Below are 18,847 nucleotides of genomic sequence, written 5' to 3'. Positions count from 1 at the left end.
GAAATATTTGTTTTATCTCTCAGCCTTGGCCAGATGGCCTAATGTGGAAGGCGTCCTGTGTGGCCCAGTGGCACACTCTCCCTGATCCCCTATGCTGGGGGCTCTGGATGTGATCTTTGTGTGGGTTGTGTGTGATCTTCTGTTGTTGCCAAGCCTTTATTGTTGTTAGAACATCAGTGGATGGGATTAATGCTCAAGCTGACTAATAGTGGAAATTGGCTGCACCCACAGGATAAGAGTTGCTGTGTAGGGGCTGACTCCACTGAGCGAGATTTGCCTTAGAAGGCTTGTTTACTTGTTGCAACCACTCTTTGTGTGTACCACTAATGAGACTAGTTAGAAGTTGCTCTGTTGTGCTCTGGTGCCAGCCTCCAGATGCATTGGTTTTGTGGCCCCTTGGGAGGGGCTCCCCCGTAGGCCAAGCTCAGCTGCTGCTTTTGATTGCTCAGGGCTACCCAGTGGGAACTACAAAGTGATCCGCAGATGATTGTTGCCTGTGCTGGATCTATAGGTAAGTGGAAGAAACAACGCTGTAGGCAGCAGTCAGTTATCCCCCGTCCCTGACCTAGGTCAGTTTAGCAGAGGGACCAGTGGTCCTCCGGGTTTGAAACTGCCTGTTAGTTGCCTGTAAGTTTCTGAAACTGGAAGAGCCTCTGGGTGATATGCGTGTTGGGTGGTGCAAGGACCCCAGGAGTTTCCTGGATCTATTGAGTAAATTTCCCCCTGCCACTGTAGTGTCAATGCTCTCTCTGTAGCTCCCGTATAAGTCTCCAATTGTAGCAAGGTCAGCGGCTGCCCACCTTGGGCCTGAATGTGCCACCCCAGGGTAGGGGCAGCTTCCTATCAATGTGTGGCGGGCACTTTGTGTTTTGGATGGGGCAGAAGCTCAGGGAGTCCAGGGCCATCAAACCAATACAGATCCCTGCAATCCCCTCAAGAGATACTGCAGCTCGTACAGGCAGCAGTGGTCTGCCCACAACTGTTTTCCCCGAAATGCGTTCATTGTGCTAGCCAAGGTCTATTGCCTGCACAGACTGCACAACCCCAAAGCCAAGCAGGGCATCGGAGGCTGCCTGTCAATGGGCTGCAGGTACTTTTTGGCTTGCGTGAAGCGGGATCTCAGGGAGACAAGGGCTGTCAGGTCAATTCATCCTCAGTTTTGCTGCAACTTCTGTGTCTGGGTATTCCCGCTGTAGTCACAGATCACAGTGAACCAATTGACATCTGGGGAGGTCTCACAGACCCCTGCATTTCCCGGATATACTATTGCAACTTGCAAGCAGCAGAGGTCTGCTTGTCACTGATTTCAATGCAATGTCCACCCAGTGCTAGCCAAAGTTTGTTGCCCGTGTGGATTGGGAGATTGTGGGCGGGGGTAGGGGGTGGGGGTGGGGGGGGTAGGGCTGTAGCAGTTCACTGTCAATGGGCCACCTGGGACAATTTGTGGGTTGGGTGGGGTGAGGTCTCAGAGAGACATTGACAGTCAGATCAATACAGCCTCAGTCTTGCTGTAACTTTTATAACCATCCGTGCATTCCCGCAGAAGTTCCAGATCACACAGCAAGACCAGCTGCTTTCTGGGACTGACCCACAGATCCCTGAGATCTTCCCAGGTTCATGTTGGCAGCAGTGATCTGCTTGACTCTATCTTGGAAATGGGGCTCACAGTGCTGTCCGCCCGCTGTGAATGCTTGGCCCTGAATCGCCACAGGGTGTGGCAGCCATCTAACAATAAAAGCCCCTGGTGATCTGCAGGTTAGGTGGGGTGGGCTGATCCCTTCTGACTAGAGCTTCCTAATGGCTCTGTGGGAAGAGTCTGCACTGTCAAACTGACGGGGTTTGTAGATTGCCTGCTAGAGGGGCCGAACTAAGGCACAGTGGTAGCTGCCCTTCCAGCCCTCGTTCTGGTGCCAGGTAATGCAGACTTTCTTGGTATGGATCCTGCATGAGCCTCTGACCCACTGCTGGTGTCCCAAGTGAGTGTCCACAGGTCAGAAAACCTGTGTGAGGGTCCTTCAAAGGGGTATCCATGGTTTCGGTCTCCTTCCATCTCACCCAGATGGCCAGAATCCCCTCTGGTTATTACAGTCAGAGTTATTGGAATCTCCTCTTCCTTGGGCTGAGATCCTGGGCTGGGCAACCCCCAAATGAGATCAGGATCCCCCTTTCCTTCAGGAGAGCCTCTGCAGCCTCACTCTCCCTCCCAGTGATCCTCCAGCACCCACAGGTGCAGGTCCAGCTGGATTCACAACTTTGCCCTTCCTACCGGCTTCGATGTGGCTCCTTTATATTATCAGACGTAGGTGGTGTTACAATCAGCTGGACTTCAGGTGATTCTCCACATTGATTATCTTATAATTTGGTTGTAATTTCAATACGGACCTGGGAGGAGACGAACCATGCTTTTACCTAGTCTGCCATCTTCCTTCCCAATTCAGATTTAATTTTTAAAATAAATTTTTCTTTTAATTCTCCTGCCACGACTCTAAATATTCTGTTTACATTTTAATTTCTTGATTTATATACTTAAAATATATGGATTTTTCACTATGAATAAAAGATTTGGGCCACATACACAATTTCTCCCTTCACTCTATCCAATAAAATTATAATTTTATTATTATTATCTGTTCGTGTATTATAACTTTAATATAATAAACTCTCATATGTTTTACTGTCAACATTTGGCAGTATCTCTCTACTACCAACCTTATTTAAAATAAGGGTAATGGCAACTCTACACTTTCTTTCATACTTTCTACCCAATTCTTTCTATCAGCTCACTTTTTCTTTTTCATCGTCAAGTCTGCTAATGTTTACATTTCATCCTGCAATCACAAGTAAGTCTTCTGTACTTTGTTCATAGAGTGACTCTAAAACATTAAGTAATAAACATTGTTCATGTTATTACTACATAAATATTGAACTTTGATAAGCCACGTAGTGGGGTAGGATTTTATTTCCTTCTCTATAAGTTCAATGTGGCCATCACTGAGCTATTAGATGAAGGAAGCTTTCTATAATTAAGGTAAAAATAAATTATTATGCCCTATTAATTGCTTTAAAATATGCCTCTTTATTCAGAGACCGATGAGCTAAAAAAACAGTATGTCCCCTTCTACACCCAATTAACAGTGATGGAGCAGAAATAGGACAACCAAACAACAAACTGTCATTCAGTAGGGGGAAAATTGGGAGATAGTACAGACACAGGTCTATAGCAATCCTGAAATCTTGGTAGATGCTGCAGGAGACCAGATTCCTTGGGGTAAGGAATATTCTAGATTTTGTGTTCAGGGAGGAGTTCCTAACCATTGTTCTCTAAGGTCCTTTCCCCTATCCTTCTTGGTCACATTTGAAGTGGACATTGAGGAATATGTACTTTTGTCCTTAGCATTTCAGCAGCATTGTCAATCCACTTCCTTCCCATAGATTATTGGAAGTGGTTGATTTAGGTCTTTAGCAACCCTCAATATTTTGGTTCAGGCACATTTGAGAGAATGGGGAAATAAACACAGCACTTTCAGGAACTTAGCCAGTTTCTTATCTATTTGACTCTAATCAGCATTGTATGCCAATACCCACAATTTAAAAAAAACACAAAAAAACATGTTTTCTCCTCCCTCAACTACCTCCCACCTCTTCTGTGTCTGTCTGTCTCTGTCTCTGTTTCTCTATCTCTCTCTCTATTTTAAAGTGGGTATCTTGAGTCTATCAGGCTTAGGTGGTAAAGTCATATTCTGTATCTTCTTTCTGAGTCATTGTGACCAACTGAAAGGATTTACTGCTATCACAGTCTTGATTGGGTATTTGTTCTGAGACATAATACATTCAGAGGTTAACAATGGGTGTGACAACCATGTTTTTTGATTTGCTTTTCTCTTTGACACTGTTCTCCTTTTGCCTGGGGATCTTTGTCTGTCTTTCTGTTTCTTCCAGACGAGAATCCTGAAGGCAGCTCTGAATGTGGGGGAGCATGATAGGTCATTCCTACTTCATGTTAAGAAATTCCCTATCGTTTCCAAAAGGATTTACAAGTAAATCAAGATATTAGAACATTATTAATAATACTTGAAATTCTGCATTCAGACCAATGCAGACTACGGGGATGACACATGGGATTCATATTTATGGTCATAGTAGCAGTAAGAATGCCACCTCTGATGTGGTCCCTGTTTTCTTGGTGTTTCATCAGGAGTCTTGGCTGCCCACTGACCTCTGATTTGGGACAGACAAGGAGGCAGAAGTGGTAAAGATAGGTTAGTAAGCTAAAGGATGGCTTGGCACTCTGGTAGTTCAGTCGATGTAAGAACATCCAAACCTGTAGAGAATTTTTATAAAAATTTATTTGAGAAACAGAGGATAAAACTGGAAGCAAGAGCCAACCAGGGCATTGGCTGAGATAAATGCTTCAGAGAATAGGTTTGCAGTTTCTTTTATGCATTTGAAGTAAAGGAGGGAAGTAAGAAAGATTACATGAAGGTAGGAAGAAGCAAGAAGGGATGGGATTACAGTATAGTAAGATCATGTGCTCTCTTAGGGATGGTTATGGTTTATTTTAAAGGTGTGTTAACCGAGATGCACAGGAACAATGGACAGGGCCAGCTTAAAACCTTTCACTAAAGGAGTTATAGGCCTGGGGCATGACTACCCACCATGACCTACTCAGTTAGGAATTATGATCGGATTACCCCGCGAGGTTACTTTTCATTACTATTTTTTTTTTTTTGTCCACAGTTCTACATAACATTGCAAGAGAGAAAAGACACTGTGTGATACAGTAGTTCTACACCAGGAGCAACAGACCAGAGTGAACTATGGAATTTGCAGGTTCTTGCCACTTAAAAAAAAAAAAAAAAAAAAACACCATTTGGGCATGGCCTGGCCAGGATCCATCCTAGTTTATATGACAGACACCAGAGACTGACTGGGGTGGAGTGGGGATATGTCGGGGTAAGAAGTGAAGGAGTACATCACAGTAATCTTTCCACTCAGGGACCTGTGGGAAGGAATCTACCCTCTTGTAGAACATTGCCTTTGAAGTCCAAGACAGAATTTATAGGCCATATCTAAACAAGACCAAATCACAGTCCCATGGCCAGACATAAGGGAGATGGGTAAAGAGTAGAGGGCACTGATGGGACTGGCCACTCTTTGAGGTAGAGAAGACAGAGACCTCTTAAGTTGGTTGGGTGGCAGACTCCTTTCTGTTGAACTATGTCCAGAGGGAGTGGTATTTGAGCCCATGGGACGTGGCCAGTACTTCTCTGATAAAAAGGGTATTATTAGGAATAGATGATAGTTATCTCTAAGCAGGGGTTGGTTCATTTCCTGAGGGAGAGGAACAAGTGTCAGCTGCCCACTGAGGGTGCTGGGAAATCCACCCTGTGTCTCAGGGATGTATGATGGTGTGGCACCCTGGGGAGGGGATCTTTCACAGCTGTAAGCTGCCTGGTGTGTGGGAAGCAATGGAATGGACTCGGACAGGCCATCTCTCTTTACCCACCTGTGGTAGAAGAGGGCATTTTAGCCCCTTTAAGAGCACTCAGGAGTATAGCTGGATGGGATTGTCATTGTCAGGAGAGCAAAGAGGAAAGAAGTGAGGAGTCTGGGGTCGGATGGCCTGGGTTCCAATATCAACTCCAGGACTTTCCAGTTTTACGGCTCTGGGCAAGTAACTTAGGTCCTCGTGGCTTCCTTTTCTATAGCAGTAAAAAGCAAATAATAATATTAGTATCTAATCATTTCATAATATATACATATATCAAATCATCACGTTATATACCTTAATCTTACACAGTATTATATATTGATTATAATCACAATAAAAGTAGAAAAAATAACAGTACCTACATCCTAAGGATTTGTGAAGGTTAAATGAGGTTATCAATGCAAAGTTTTTGGTACAATGCCCAGCATATAGTAAGTGTGAATTAAATGCCAGCTGTTAATAATATTTATCTCCCCTATCTTCTGGAGCTGTGTGTGTCCTAGGCTAAAGGAATGAAAAGGGATTCTTTGTAATTCAATTCAAGGTTGAGAAGGAAACAGTTACTCTCTTAGTATAATAAAGCAAGTTGAAATGTCTTATGGTTTTTTAGATATGGCACTGGCTTACTAAGATAGCCTCCCTCTGTTCCTCTCTCCCACACTCCCCTTACCTGGCAGAGGAACTAGGAGGGGCAGAAAATGACTGACATCCCTCTCTGGAGTCTGTGATACAATCGTAGGTGGGAACTGGGTGGGAGGTTGGAGACTCAGTTAAGGGCTTGGGGACTTGAGGGAAAGGGGAAATGACTTAAGGACAGGATTCATGAGCATTCTTTGACATCTGAAGGGGTGGCCACAGTGCTTCTAGAGAGGCCCTAAGTCCGTGAGCGGCACAGTGAGGCAGCCTGCCTCTGCCAAGGACAGTACTCAGATGAATAGTACTCAGAGGAATAGCACTCGGAGACAGCCTTCCTCTACCAGGGTGGTCCCCAGGTCTTGTCACCCTGGGGTCTCAGAATGCAGTGAGCTATAAAACCTGTAACTGAAGCAAAATCACTGATGGGACATTACTGTGGCTGTCATAGGACATGTTGGTGTGAAATGTGGAGTGGATGGCTGCTCTTCCTCCCCAGATCTTTTGACCACCTACCAGGATTTCTCTTAGGTGGAAGGCAGGTTGCAGAGAACCTGTACAGGCCAACATAATGTCCGTTCAGTTACTGGATGTACCACCACTTCCTATCACACTGAAGAAAATATTGAGTCAACGCAGAGGAAAGGGCAAGTAGAGGAACTTAACAAGGAGTGGGGAACAAGAAAGGAATGTAAGAGTCACTTGGGAAGGGGTCCTCGGGGAGAGAGAAGGACAAACACTCTCTCTGTGAATTTCCTGTGGGCAAACCGGTTAGCTTCAGGGCCTAATTTTTATAGCAGCTGAGCTGCCTGGAACCATTACTGCTATTTATTTTCTCTGGGCCCTGTGTTTAAGGCATGATGAAAAACAACCTAACGGCCCAAGCACAACTGCCCCATATGAGAGACCATTAAGATAAAGTCTCTCGTAAGTGGCCCTAATAAAAGAAATTTATCACAAGACATGGAGAGGAAGGTGTCTTTATTCACTGGGTGAATAACACCAGGCATTGTCAACGTAGTTTTTCAAGGCTCAGAAATTATCATTCATTCTCCAAATTACCAACTGCACAAAAATTACTAAATGGTGCGTTATCACTCCCTCTCAGTGAGAGGGTGTCTTTGTTTAACGTTTGATTACAAATGGCTTTCATGATTATCATCAATAAATCACAGGTAAGTGTGTCCATGGCTGAGACCGATGCAGAAAGACTTTAGGAGCTACTGGGAAAAGGAAAAACAAAAAGCGTGAGATAGCTGACACTTCGGGGAGTGCTGGACTTTTAGGACTTACTTTGTTGGGGGCCTTGTGGGGATTTCTCAGAAGCAGAGCATAGAATGTGTCCATTCAAAGGAGGTGGGAGTTCTGTAGGGATTTGATGATGTGCCTTCAGCTAGGCAACATTTGGAGACAGTTTCACCTCTTTGAGGACAGGAAGTGTATGAGGAAGAAAGTGCACAATAGATGGATAAAGGTACCAGAAAAAGGAGACTTCGCATGAAACAAGTTGGAAGAGAATGAGGAGAAGGAGGGAGAGGAGAAGAAGAGGGATGAGAGAAAGACGAGGGGATAGAGGAAGACAGAGGGAGGAGGATAAAGAGAGGGGATGGAAGGGGAATGGGAGGAGCACCCTTCATCCCTGGCTTACCTCTGTATCATGCCTTAGTCAGCTCATAGGCACTCACCAGAGGCCACAATCCCAGGCCCTCCTGCCAATCTCACACCTACTCCCTATTGATTCTTAGCCCTCAGCTGCCTTTGTCTCCTTAGCTTGCCAGTTCCCATCACTAGACCCAGGTTTCGAGGATCTTCTTATGTTTCCTCCACTTCTAGAATCTCCTTTATGTCTTTTTGTTCCTTTTTAGTGATTCTCACTCCTCCCTGTCTCAGCCCTCACCTCCTCACACATTTTTCTTAACTCTTTAGACATTTTTGTAGTGTCAGGTGAGAAATTTTTTCCTACAGACTGGCCCCAAGAAACTCTAGAGGTTGCGCTGATGCAGAAGGAGTTTCTTGTGGAACTGGATATGAGGTAGATAGAGTTAGTCGTAAGTTCAATTCCATGACACCTGTAGTCCCCATAGGTGAGCAGAGGGCATTCTTCTCTGAAGATTGTGATAATGCAAGTAAAGAGCCAGCTCTAAAGAATCAGACAAGCAGTGGTACCAATAACCAGAACACAGAGATTTTGAAAAGTCTGTTGTGGGTTTAAAGATACAGAGGAGGATAAAACATGGCTTGCTCTCAGCATGCTAACATCCTGGGATGAGAACTATAGTTTGAGCAAAGGCGAGAGTGCACAAGGTATGTAGGAGAGAGCACGGGTTCAAGCAGAGGGTTTGCCATGGGAAATTTTAAGAAATATATCAACAAGTCTGGCTAGAGAGATTGAGACAAAATTTTAGGAGGCCTCAAAGGAGAAATTTGGAAGTTAGGATTTGATTACATTGGTCACCAAGAATCTTTGAGGAGAGAAAAGTAAAGCAATGAAATTATGATCACTATTGTTATAAAGGAGAGAGATGAGAGGAAAGTGTCCCCATTCTTTGCTCCATATTTTATTTATTCCTTCATTCATCCATTATTTAATTCAACAAATGTTTATAGGAGACCTACTATGTGCCACACACTGTAATGAGGACATCATAGGAGGTAAAGAGATATTCCCTGCCTTCATGAAGCTTATGTTCCTGGAAGGAAATAAATGAAATAACTACAGTTTGTAGTATACTATGGAGAAAATAAACATGTAAATGATGGAGAGTAACTGGTGTGTGGAGAGCTTCTAATCCTCTGTTTAGAGTAGTGGTCAGGGTTTCACCTCTCTGAAGAGGTATAATGTTTGAATTGAGATCCTAAGGGTGAGAACAATGAACCTCCCAAAACAACATTTCTGAGGAGTTTGAAAGATAAGTGAGAGGAACTGATGACCTTTTAGACTCAGGGCCAACAGTGATTCAAATGGGAACCAGCTATTTCGGAGGCAAAAGTGAAAAACAAAAGAAATGGGATGAAGGGGTACCCACTGGGCCAGTTGGCTTTCTATCCCAGTCTCTCCAGATCTTAGAACTGGGATGTTACCCATGTGGTCTCCTGGCACAGGTATTTAAAAGAAGGGCTTCATCCTGATGCGCTGGTTCCTGCTGCTTGTTTGGCTGGGTTGTAAACATTTTGCCCCCAGGCTGGTTCAGATACAACCAACCAGGATGCCAGCTAAGGTGAGACAATTATTTTGTCAAATTAGCAAAATATAGACACCGAGAAAAAAAAGTCACTCTCCATTTGCCACAAATAGTGACCTTAAGTCCGTGAGCGGCACAGTGAGGCAGCCTGCCTCTGCCAAGGACAGTACTCAGATGAATAGTACTCAGAGGAATAGCACTCGGAGACAGCCTTCCTCTACCAGGGTGGTCCCCAGGTCTTGTCACCCTGGGGTCTCAGAATGCAGTGAGCTATAAAACCTGTAACTGAAGCAAAATCACTGATGGGACATTACTGTGGCTGTCATAGGACATGTTGGTGTGAAATGTGGAGTGGATGGCTGCTCTTCCTCCCCAGATCTTTTGACCACCTACCAGGATTTCTCTTAGGTGGAAGGCAGGTTGCAGAGAACCTGTACAGGCCAACATAATGTCCGTTCAGTTACTGGATGTACCACCACTTCCTATCACACTGAAGAAAATATTGAGTTAACGCAGAGGAAAGGGCAAGTAGAGGAACTTAACAAGGAGTGGGGAACAAGAAAGGAATGTAAGAGTCACTTGGGAAGGGGTCCTCGGGGAGAGAGAAGGACAAACACTCTCTCTGTGAATTTCCTGTGGGCAAACCGGTTAGCTTCAGGGCCTAATTTTTATAGCAGCTGAGCTGCCTGGAACCATTACTGCTATTTATTTTCTCTGGGCCCTGTGTTTAAGGCATGATGAAAAACAACCTAACGGCCCAAGCACAACTGCCCCATATGAGAGACCATTAAGATAAAGTCTCTCGTAAGTGGCCCTAATAAAAGAAATTTATCACAAGACATGGAGAGGAAGGTGTCTTTATTCACTGGGTGAATAACACCAGGCATTGTCAACGTTGTTTTTCAAGGCTCAGAAATTATCATTCATTCTCCAAATTACCAACTGCACAAAAATTACTAAATGGTGCGTTATCACTCCCTCTCAGTGAGAGGGTGTCTTTGTTTAACGTTTGATTACAAATGGCTTTCATGATTATCATCAATAAATCACAGGTAAGTGTGTCCATGGCTGAGACCGATGCAGAAAGACTTTAGGAGCTACTGGGAAAAGGAAAAACAAAAAGCGTGAGATAGCTGACACTTCGGGGAGTGCTGGACTTTTAGGACTTACTTTGTTGGGGGCCTTGTGGGGATTTCTCAGAAGCAGAGCATAGAATGTGTCCATTCAAAGGAGGTGGGAGTTCTGTAGGGATTTGATGATGTGCCTTCAGCTAGGCAACATTTGGAGACAGTTTCACCTCTTTGAGGACAGGAAGTGTATGAGGAAGAAAGGGCACAATAGATGGATAAAGGTACCAGAAAAAGGAGACTTCGCATGAAACAAGTTGGAGGAGAATGAGGAGAAGGAGGGAGAGGAGAAGAAGAGGGATGAGAGAAAGACGAGGGGATAGAGGAAGACAGAGGGAGGAGGATAAAGAGAGGGGATGGAAGGGGAATGGGAGGAGCACCCTTCATCCCTGGCTTACCTCTGTATCATGCCTTAGTCAGCTCATAGGCACTCACCAGAGGCCACAATCCCAGGCCCTCCTGCCAATCTCACACCTACTCCCTATTGATTCTTAGCCCTCAGCTGCCTTTGTCTCCTTAGCTTGCCAGTTCCCATCACTAGACCCAGGTTTCGAGGATCTTCTTATGTTTCCTCCACTTCTAGAATCTCCTTTATGTCTTTTTGTTCCTTTTTAGTGATTCTCACTCCTCCCTGTCTCAGCCCTCACCTCCTCACACATTTTTCTTAACTCTTTAGACATTTTTGTAGTGTCAGGTGAGAAATTTTTTCCTACAGACTGGCCCCAAGAAACTCTAGAGGTTGCGCTGATGCAGAAGGAGTTTCTTGTGGAACTGGATATGAGGTAGATAGAGTTAGTCGTAAGTTCAATTCCATGACACCTGTAGTCCCCATAGGTGAGCAGAGGGCATTCTTCTCTGAAGATTGTGATAATGCAAGTAAAGAGCCAGCTCTAAAGAATCAGACAAGCAGTGGTACCAATAACCAGAACACAGAGATTTTGAAAAGTCTGTTGTGGGTTTAAAGATACAGAGGAGGATAAAACATGGCTTGCTCTCAGCATGCTAACATCCTGGGATGAGAACTATAGTTTGAGCAAAGGCGAGAGTGCACAAGGTATGTAGGAGAGAGCACGGGTTCAAGCAGAGGGTTTGCCATGGGAAATTTTAAGAAATATATCAACAAGTCTGGCTAGAGAGATTGAGACAAAATTTTAGGAGGCCTCAAAGGAGAAATTTGGAAGTTAGGATTTGATTACATTGGTCACCAAGAATCTTTGAGGAGAGAAAAGTAAAGCAATGAAATTATGATCACTATTGTTATAAAGGAGAGAGATGAGAGGAAAGTGTCCCCATTCTTTGCTCCATATTTTATTTATTCCTTCATTCATCCATTATTTAATTCAACAAATGTTTATAGGAGACCTACTATGTGCCACACACTGTAATGAGGACATCATAGGAGGTAAAGAGATATTCCCTGCCTTCATGAAGCTTATGTTCCTGGAAGGAAATAAATGAAATAACTACAGTTTGTAGTATACTATGGAGAAAATAAACATGTAAATGATGGAGAGTAACTGGTGTGTGGAGAGCTTCTAATCCTCTGTTTAGAGTAGTGGTCAGGGTTTCACCTCTCTGAAGAGGTATAATGTTTGAATTGAGATCCTAAGGGTGAGAACAATGAACCTCCCAAAACAACATTTCTGAGGAGTTTGAAAGATAAGTGAGAGGAACTGATGACCTTTTAGACTCAGGGCCAACAGTGATTCAAATGGGAACCAGCTATTTCGGAGGCAAAAGTGAAAAACAAAAGAAATGGGATGAAGGGGTACCCACTGGGCCAGTTGGCTTTCTATCCCAGTCTCTCCAGATCTTAGAACTGGGATGTTACCCATGTGGTCTCCTGGCACAGGTATTTAAAAGAAGGGCTTCATCCTGATGCGCTGGTTCCTGCTGCTTGTTTGGCTGGGTTGTAAACATTTTGCCCCCAGGCTGGTTCAGATACAACCAACCAGGATGCCAGCTAAGGTGAGACAATTATTTTGTCAAATTAGCAAAATATAGACACCGAGAAAAAAAAGTCACTCTCCATTTGCCACAAATAGTTATCTTAACCCTCTGTTTCTACTTTTAAAAATTTGTCAAAGTGTAATTTGGCTTTCTTAATTTCAGAGATTGTTGACATGAAATGAATAACTACTTATATATTAATATTAATGTGGCTCGAACTCTCTGGGAACTCGAGAATTTAAATTCGATGGATGTTTATGAGAGAGACAAAGGAAAAGAGAGATAGAAGGATGGAGAGGGAGATCCAAGACCTCACAGAGAGTGAAAAAAGAAAAGAACCAGGCTGTGAAAGAGAGACAAAGGGCAATGACAATAGAGAAATACAAAAATGGTACAAAAAGGGGTGAGGGTGGAGGGAAAAGAGGTTGAGAGAGAGACAGAGCCAAGAATGGGAAGGGGGGTGGGCAGTAGGCTTGCTGCCTGTGAAGGGGACAGTGTGGAGATTAAGATCTCTATCAGAGCTTGTGGTTGGAGCGATTACAATGTATTAGGGTCCTGTCAGTGTTGACAAACACTGCCCCAATTAGGAATTAGTTCCACAAGGCATCAGATACAGGCTGCTGTTGACCTGTAAATAGATGGGCCCTCCCTTCCCTCTCTCTTATTCAAATACTCACAGCTGTTTCCTAGAATAGCCCAGGAAGCCAGCCTTCTTTGGATCCTCCTACAGCAGTCACCAGGGAGCAGAAGTGAATGCCAATCACCTGTTCAATTTTTTTTTTTTTTTTAACACCAGTATTCTGGTATATGCAAATACTTTCCCTAAAAATTCATTTTCAACAACCATAAGAGTTCATTCTCCCTATACTTCATCCACTGTCAATCCCCACACCCATTCTTTTGCCATTGTTTTAAGGACATGTAAGTACTGTCTAGGGGAGGTGCCCATTTCACAGCAGTCAATGAGCAATTCAAAATTAACTGCCAGAGAGTGGGTCAAGAGGGCAGCTAAGCGCACACTGCAGACTCAGCTATCTCTCTCCCAAATTTGTGGAAATGATAGACAAGGGGTATAGTCCTTCAGGGAAAAATCCACTAGAGTGGAAAATAAGAGGTGCCACTCACTGATGCATCCCAAACTACAGGGAATTGCAGAGAAATGAAAGGCAGATGAAGTCAGAATCAGGAAATGTCTGCAGAAGAGCATTGGTGCAAAGGAGGGTGGGGCTGCTGGGGAGCACTAAGCCTCCAGGCCAGATCTCAGAATGAGAAGGGCTGCTGGAGTCCATAGTAGGAGCCTCACCTGACAGGAGAAATGTCTTCAACTCCTATCCTTCTCTTCTCTGTCAGGGCAGGCAACAAGCTACAAATGGGGTGGACCATGCCTCAGGACATTGGTGCTACTATAGAGGCTCTGATATTCAGGGTTCCAGCTACTGTCTTGCACTGTCTTACATTGTCCAGCATGTGTTCCATGTCTCTCCAACAACCCCTGGAGGCAGGCTTTCACCTGCAGTCAAAAAGGAATCACAAATATAGACATGAGCACACAACCAAGATTCATTAAATATTTGAGGAAAACCAAAACTAAGAAATTGAGGCACCAAGCTCAACAAGCAGATGAACTGATATCAGGAAATCGGGCTAATTCAAAGCAAAAAGAATGAGGCATTAGAATAAGCGTAATTAAAATTATTAGAGAGCAATAGGGGATACTGCATTCATAATAATCAATTAGAGATTTGGAAATTAAAATTTTGATTTTTGGAATAAAAAATTTAATAGGTAGTTTGAATAGCAGAATGGAAACAATTGAAGAGCAAGTGAGTAAGATACAAGGCCAATCAGAGAAATTCTCCTAGAAAAAAAGATATGAAAGAAAACTTAGCACATGTTCCAATATATATCTGGGAATTGGGAAATAGGTCATTAAAGAGACTAATTATCTCACAACAAAGCAAATATAAACAGAAACATAAGGATCAATCAAATTCATAATCACAGTGAAAAAACTTACTGTACTGAATTATTAGATATGGCAGAAAATGAAGACTATAGAGAAATAAAATGACATAATTAACAATCTTGACTTACTCTGAGAAAACATTTTTAAACACAAACAGATCTTTCACAAAAATTGACCATGTTTTAGGTTACAAAAGAAATCTCAATAAATTCTGGAAACCAAAAATCATATGATTTATATTTATTGATCACAAGACAATAGAAGTATAAATTAACAACCGAAGGAAAACTTTTCCCTGGAAATTAATAGTCATGCTTATGAATAATTTTGTAGCAGAAAAGGAAGTAAAAAAATGATTATTACCGGCTCTGGAAATGCACAAAATTAAGAACACACCTATCAAAGTCTGTGGGGTAGGCAGAAACAGAGGAGAAGGTATGACATTACATGTATTTACTAGAACACAAGAAATACAAAAATCAATTAACTAGGCTTTCAACTTAAGAAGCTAAAAAAATGATTCCAAATACATAAGGAAAAAAGAATTAGTAAAAATAAAAGCAGAAATTATTAAATTACAAAATCAGAAATAGAATAGATGAATACAAGCAGAAGCTGGTTCTTTGAAGAGATTACTAAAATATACAAATATTTGGCAAGTACTATAAGAGAGAAAAAATAGTTTTCCCTCTACCCAAAAAAGAGAAGTCATAAATAAACAATATGAATTTAAAAGAGATGTGATTACAGATATATGGGAAATAAAAATATAAAGCACAACCTTATACCAATAAATTAAAAACATAGACAAAATAAAAAATGCTTAGGAAAATATAAAATAAAAATTTGATTAGGAAATAGAAAAACTGACCAGGACAATAATCACAGCAGTTGAGAGAGTAATAAAATTACTTATAAAAAAAGGGCACCAGGTCCAAGCAGTGTTAAGGATGAGTTTTATAAACTTAAGAACAGACAATTTTCATATCATAAAAATTGTTCCACAACACAGGGGAGAAAAAGAGAGATGGAAAGAAGCTATCCAATCATTTTATGAGGCCAGCAAACCCAGTAATACAACCTACAAGAACAGTGCAAGAAAACTATTAGCCAATTTCATATATGAATGTAGAAACAAAATTCTGTTACAAATACCTTTTCAGTAAACACCATGGTACATTACATGTGCTAAATTGTTCATATATCCAAGATATTGTTCAACAAAAAAGCTGAAGAAAAATGTGCATAATGTTTTCCAACTTCGTGTTTGTTTATCCTTGTACATTTACAAATTGCATTCAAATTGCCAGAAGGCTACTTAAGAAACTGTTCATAGGGGTTACTTTGGGGCAGTGGAAATGGAATATTGGGTTGAGTAGATGGAAATATTTACTTGTCACTTTATATCTTGTGTTCTGTTTAAACTTTTTTTGAGCATGTGTTTACTTTTAAATTTAAAAAAAATGAAAAAATGGCTGGGTGGTGGTGGTGGTGGTGGTGGTGGTGGTGGTGGAAAATACAATGGTTTTGATTGATCACTGATGTAGGATCTGATTTCCAGAACCCTGTCTAAGATTTGATTCTCTCATTTGTGGGGTCATGTGTCCCCCTGACTTGGAGAGATTTGTTTTCTGGAATCCCAAGGAGCAGAGCTACAAAGAATGAATGGAGACTCTAAGGAGACAGATGTCAGCTCCCTGTGAAGAAAACTTTCTTCAAATTAGAGATAGCTAAAGATATCTTGTTCAAGGACCTTGTTGGTTGTTGAAATAATTGTCTCCTGTTCAGGCAGAAGTTAGATAAGGCCAGCAAGGGGTAAACAGTTTAACCTTGAGGTTTCTGCTTCTTTTCTTAAATCTGATTATTCAAATCTAAAAAGTGGGTTAATCCTTGTTTTGCCAGTTCTGTACCCTTGAAATTCTTTTCTATAAATACTCATATATATGACTACTCTGTGAAATTTAAAGTGCCAAAGATATATTATTTAATAACATATTATTAAATATTATTTAAAGAAACCAAATTTAAAGAAATCAAAGATATATTATTTTAGCATGTTAATCAGTAAGAGCCTTAATTCTTTACTTCATTAGAACATATGTTATTAGTAAGTTTTGAAAACTTACAAGTTTACTTATTATTGCTTTAAAATTTTTGTGACAATCTTATTAGGCAAACAGAACAAATATCTCTACTTCGGAGTAGGAGCAGCTAAGCTGCTTGCTGGAGTTCACATAGCCCACCCAGTTCTCCCTAGTTTAGGGAAAGTGATCTCATCCTTGACTTTAAACTCAAGGATTCCGTGAATTGCATCATTAGGTCACAATATAAAATCTGCATCAACAGAATCAAACTTGTCTGTCACAGATGTAATGAGTTGGTGGAATACGTAGAGCCAAAAAAAAAATATTTGTGTTGGCTTGTTTTTTCTCCTTCCTAAATGATTTACCTGGGTGAAGAGGTAGGGCTGTTGCCTAAATTTTCTAGGTATTTTTTAAACAACCGCTTACTATGTGCTGTATAGACCTGCCTGGTCTGGCAAAGCTGCGTTTCCCACATGAGTCTCCTCCCGGGTGAAAGCCAAGCTGTTTTGATCTACCCTTGTATTCCTGGCTGTTTCAGACAATTCTGGGGCCAGGCTTTGTCACCGGCGGGTGAATCACTCATTGGAAGTTGCTAATAGCCTGAGAAACAGCAATTGGATCGGGGTAAACAGCTGAGTGGTGTTATTTGTGAGTTGTTTACACTAGACTACAGAATAACTCAAGGGCCAACTGGCCTTAAGTGAATTACTGACACAGCCAGCGCTCGGCCTGAGGGAGCTGCAATTAATGCATTAATCACACGCAGCCCCTGCAGCCCCGCGTGTTAACACAGGGGATTTAGCAGCACTCCACTAAGTTGTTGATGAGGCCTGTGGCGGGATGAAAACCCTTAGAATACAAATGTGACATCCCATGCCCCTTTATTTGTTAGTTAATAATCTGAATAACCCCAGTTTCACAGCTTCTGAGTTGGATTTGCTGTTCCTTTCTCTCCTCCGCTAATCGCCAGCGAGGCGCGATAGGGTAGAGACTTTAACTTTGATTTGAACCCTCCGCCCCCTCCTCCTAAATAAAAGCACAGGTTTTTATCCACATGCGTATATTGCACAGACATCAAAGAAAAAAAAAAGCCTCATGCATTTCCATTAAAGCCGTGCGGACCAGGGGGAGGCACCAAGCTGGGTGCGGGCTTTTGAGGCGGTGGAAATTGATAAGGTTCATCTGCATACAAAAGGCTGAATGGAGAGGCAGCAGGGTGAGCGAGGTCGGACACCCAGATGGATTTTTTAATTCTGGGGAAAATAACACCACGCTCACAAGTGATAACTGAGCCTTTCTTCCCAACTCAGACCAAAATATGATTTCCATTTGTGCATTGGAGGAGAAGAAAATTATACAGAATTTCATTCTGTGGCATAATAAGGCTTCACACTGAATAATGCTACCATAAGGCAGTGTAATTACTGAAGGGCAGAAAATACACTTTCCGTTTATATCTAATCACAATACCACATTGTCTGCTTTGGGAAAAAAAATCTGGGGTGGGGGTGCAGCGTGTTATTAGACTGTGAGTGGGACTGTGGGGAGTTTGTTGGTCCTGGGCTTATGAGAGTCCTGAGGAAAGGTGATGGCTTGGTGACTTGACATCCCATCTAAGACTGGATGCAGTAGGGAGGTCTGGCTTCTCTTCTGAGGATCTCTAGATGTTTCTACTCTTCCAAAATGACTTGTCTTGCTCTATACTTATCCATTAAGACCATGGCTACTGCACACAATGATCAAATAAAGACCCGAGATGCTTCAAAGCTGAAAAGAGAAAACATTAGCAAAATTAATATTATTTTTTAATTGGCCTGACTATTGAAATGGCTGAAGAGGATTTTTGGTAATTTTTTGCGTGTTTGTACTCAGACTGCAAATTGTTCCTTTCGTTTTGTGATCTATTTCTTATCACTCTAAAATAATGTTTTATTATAAAATATTTGGAAACATAGAAACCCAGTGGAGAAAACAATAAATTATTCTACCACCCAGAAAAAAACAACTGTTAATATTTTGGTGACTTTTTCCTTGTGGTGTATATTTTGTTTGGTCTATTTCTTCCTGCATATTAGAATGGAGTTTCCACAGTGTCAGAATTTGTTTGCACGATACATAGTAAAAACAATTCTAGTTTGAAAACAATATATTTTAGAGTTATATTTTAGTGTAAGAAGCCTCTAGACATAATAGTCCCTCGCCCAATGGTTCTCGAACATGTGTGTGCATCAAAATCACCAAGAGGGCTTGTTAAAACACAGATTGCTGGGCCTCACCCCCAGAGTTTCTGAATTGGTAGGCCTGGGGCTGGGCTAATATTTTGAGTGGATATCAAGTTCCCAGGTGATGCTAATGCTAGTTTGGATATCACACTTTAAGCACCACTGCTTGAGTGCTGGGGGGCGTGGCATGTG

Source organism: Pteropus vampyrus, unplaced genomic scaffold (genome assembly GCF_000151845.1).
Source record: "Pteropus vampyrus isolate Shadow unplaced genomic scaffold, Pvam_2.0 Scaffold220, whole genome shotgun sequence".
Classification (NCBI taxonomy): Eukaryota; Metazoa; Chordata; class Mammalia; order Chiroptera; family Pteropodidae; genus Pteropus; species Pteropus vampyrus.
Note: the sequence above shows the minus strand (reverse complement) of the source record.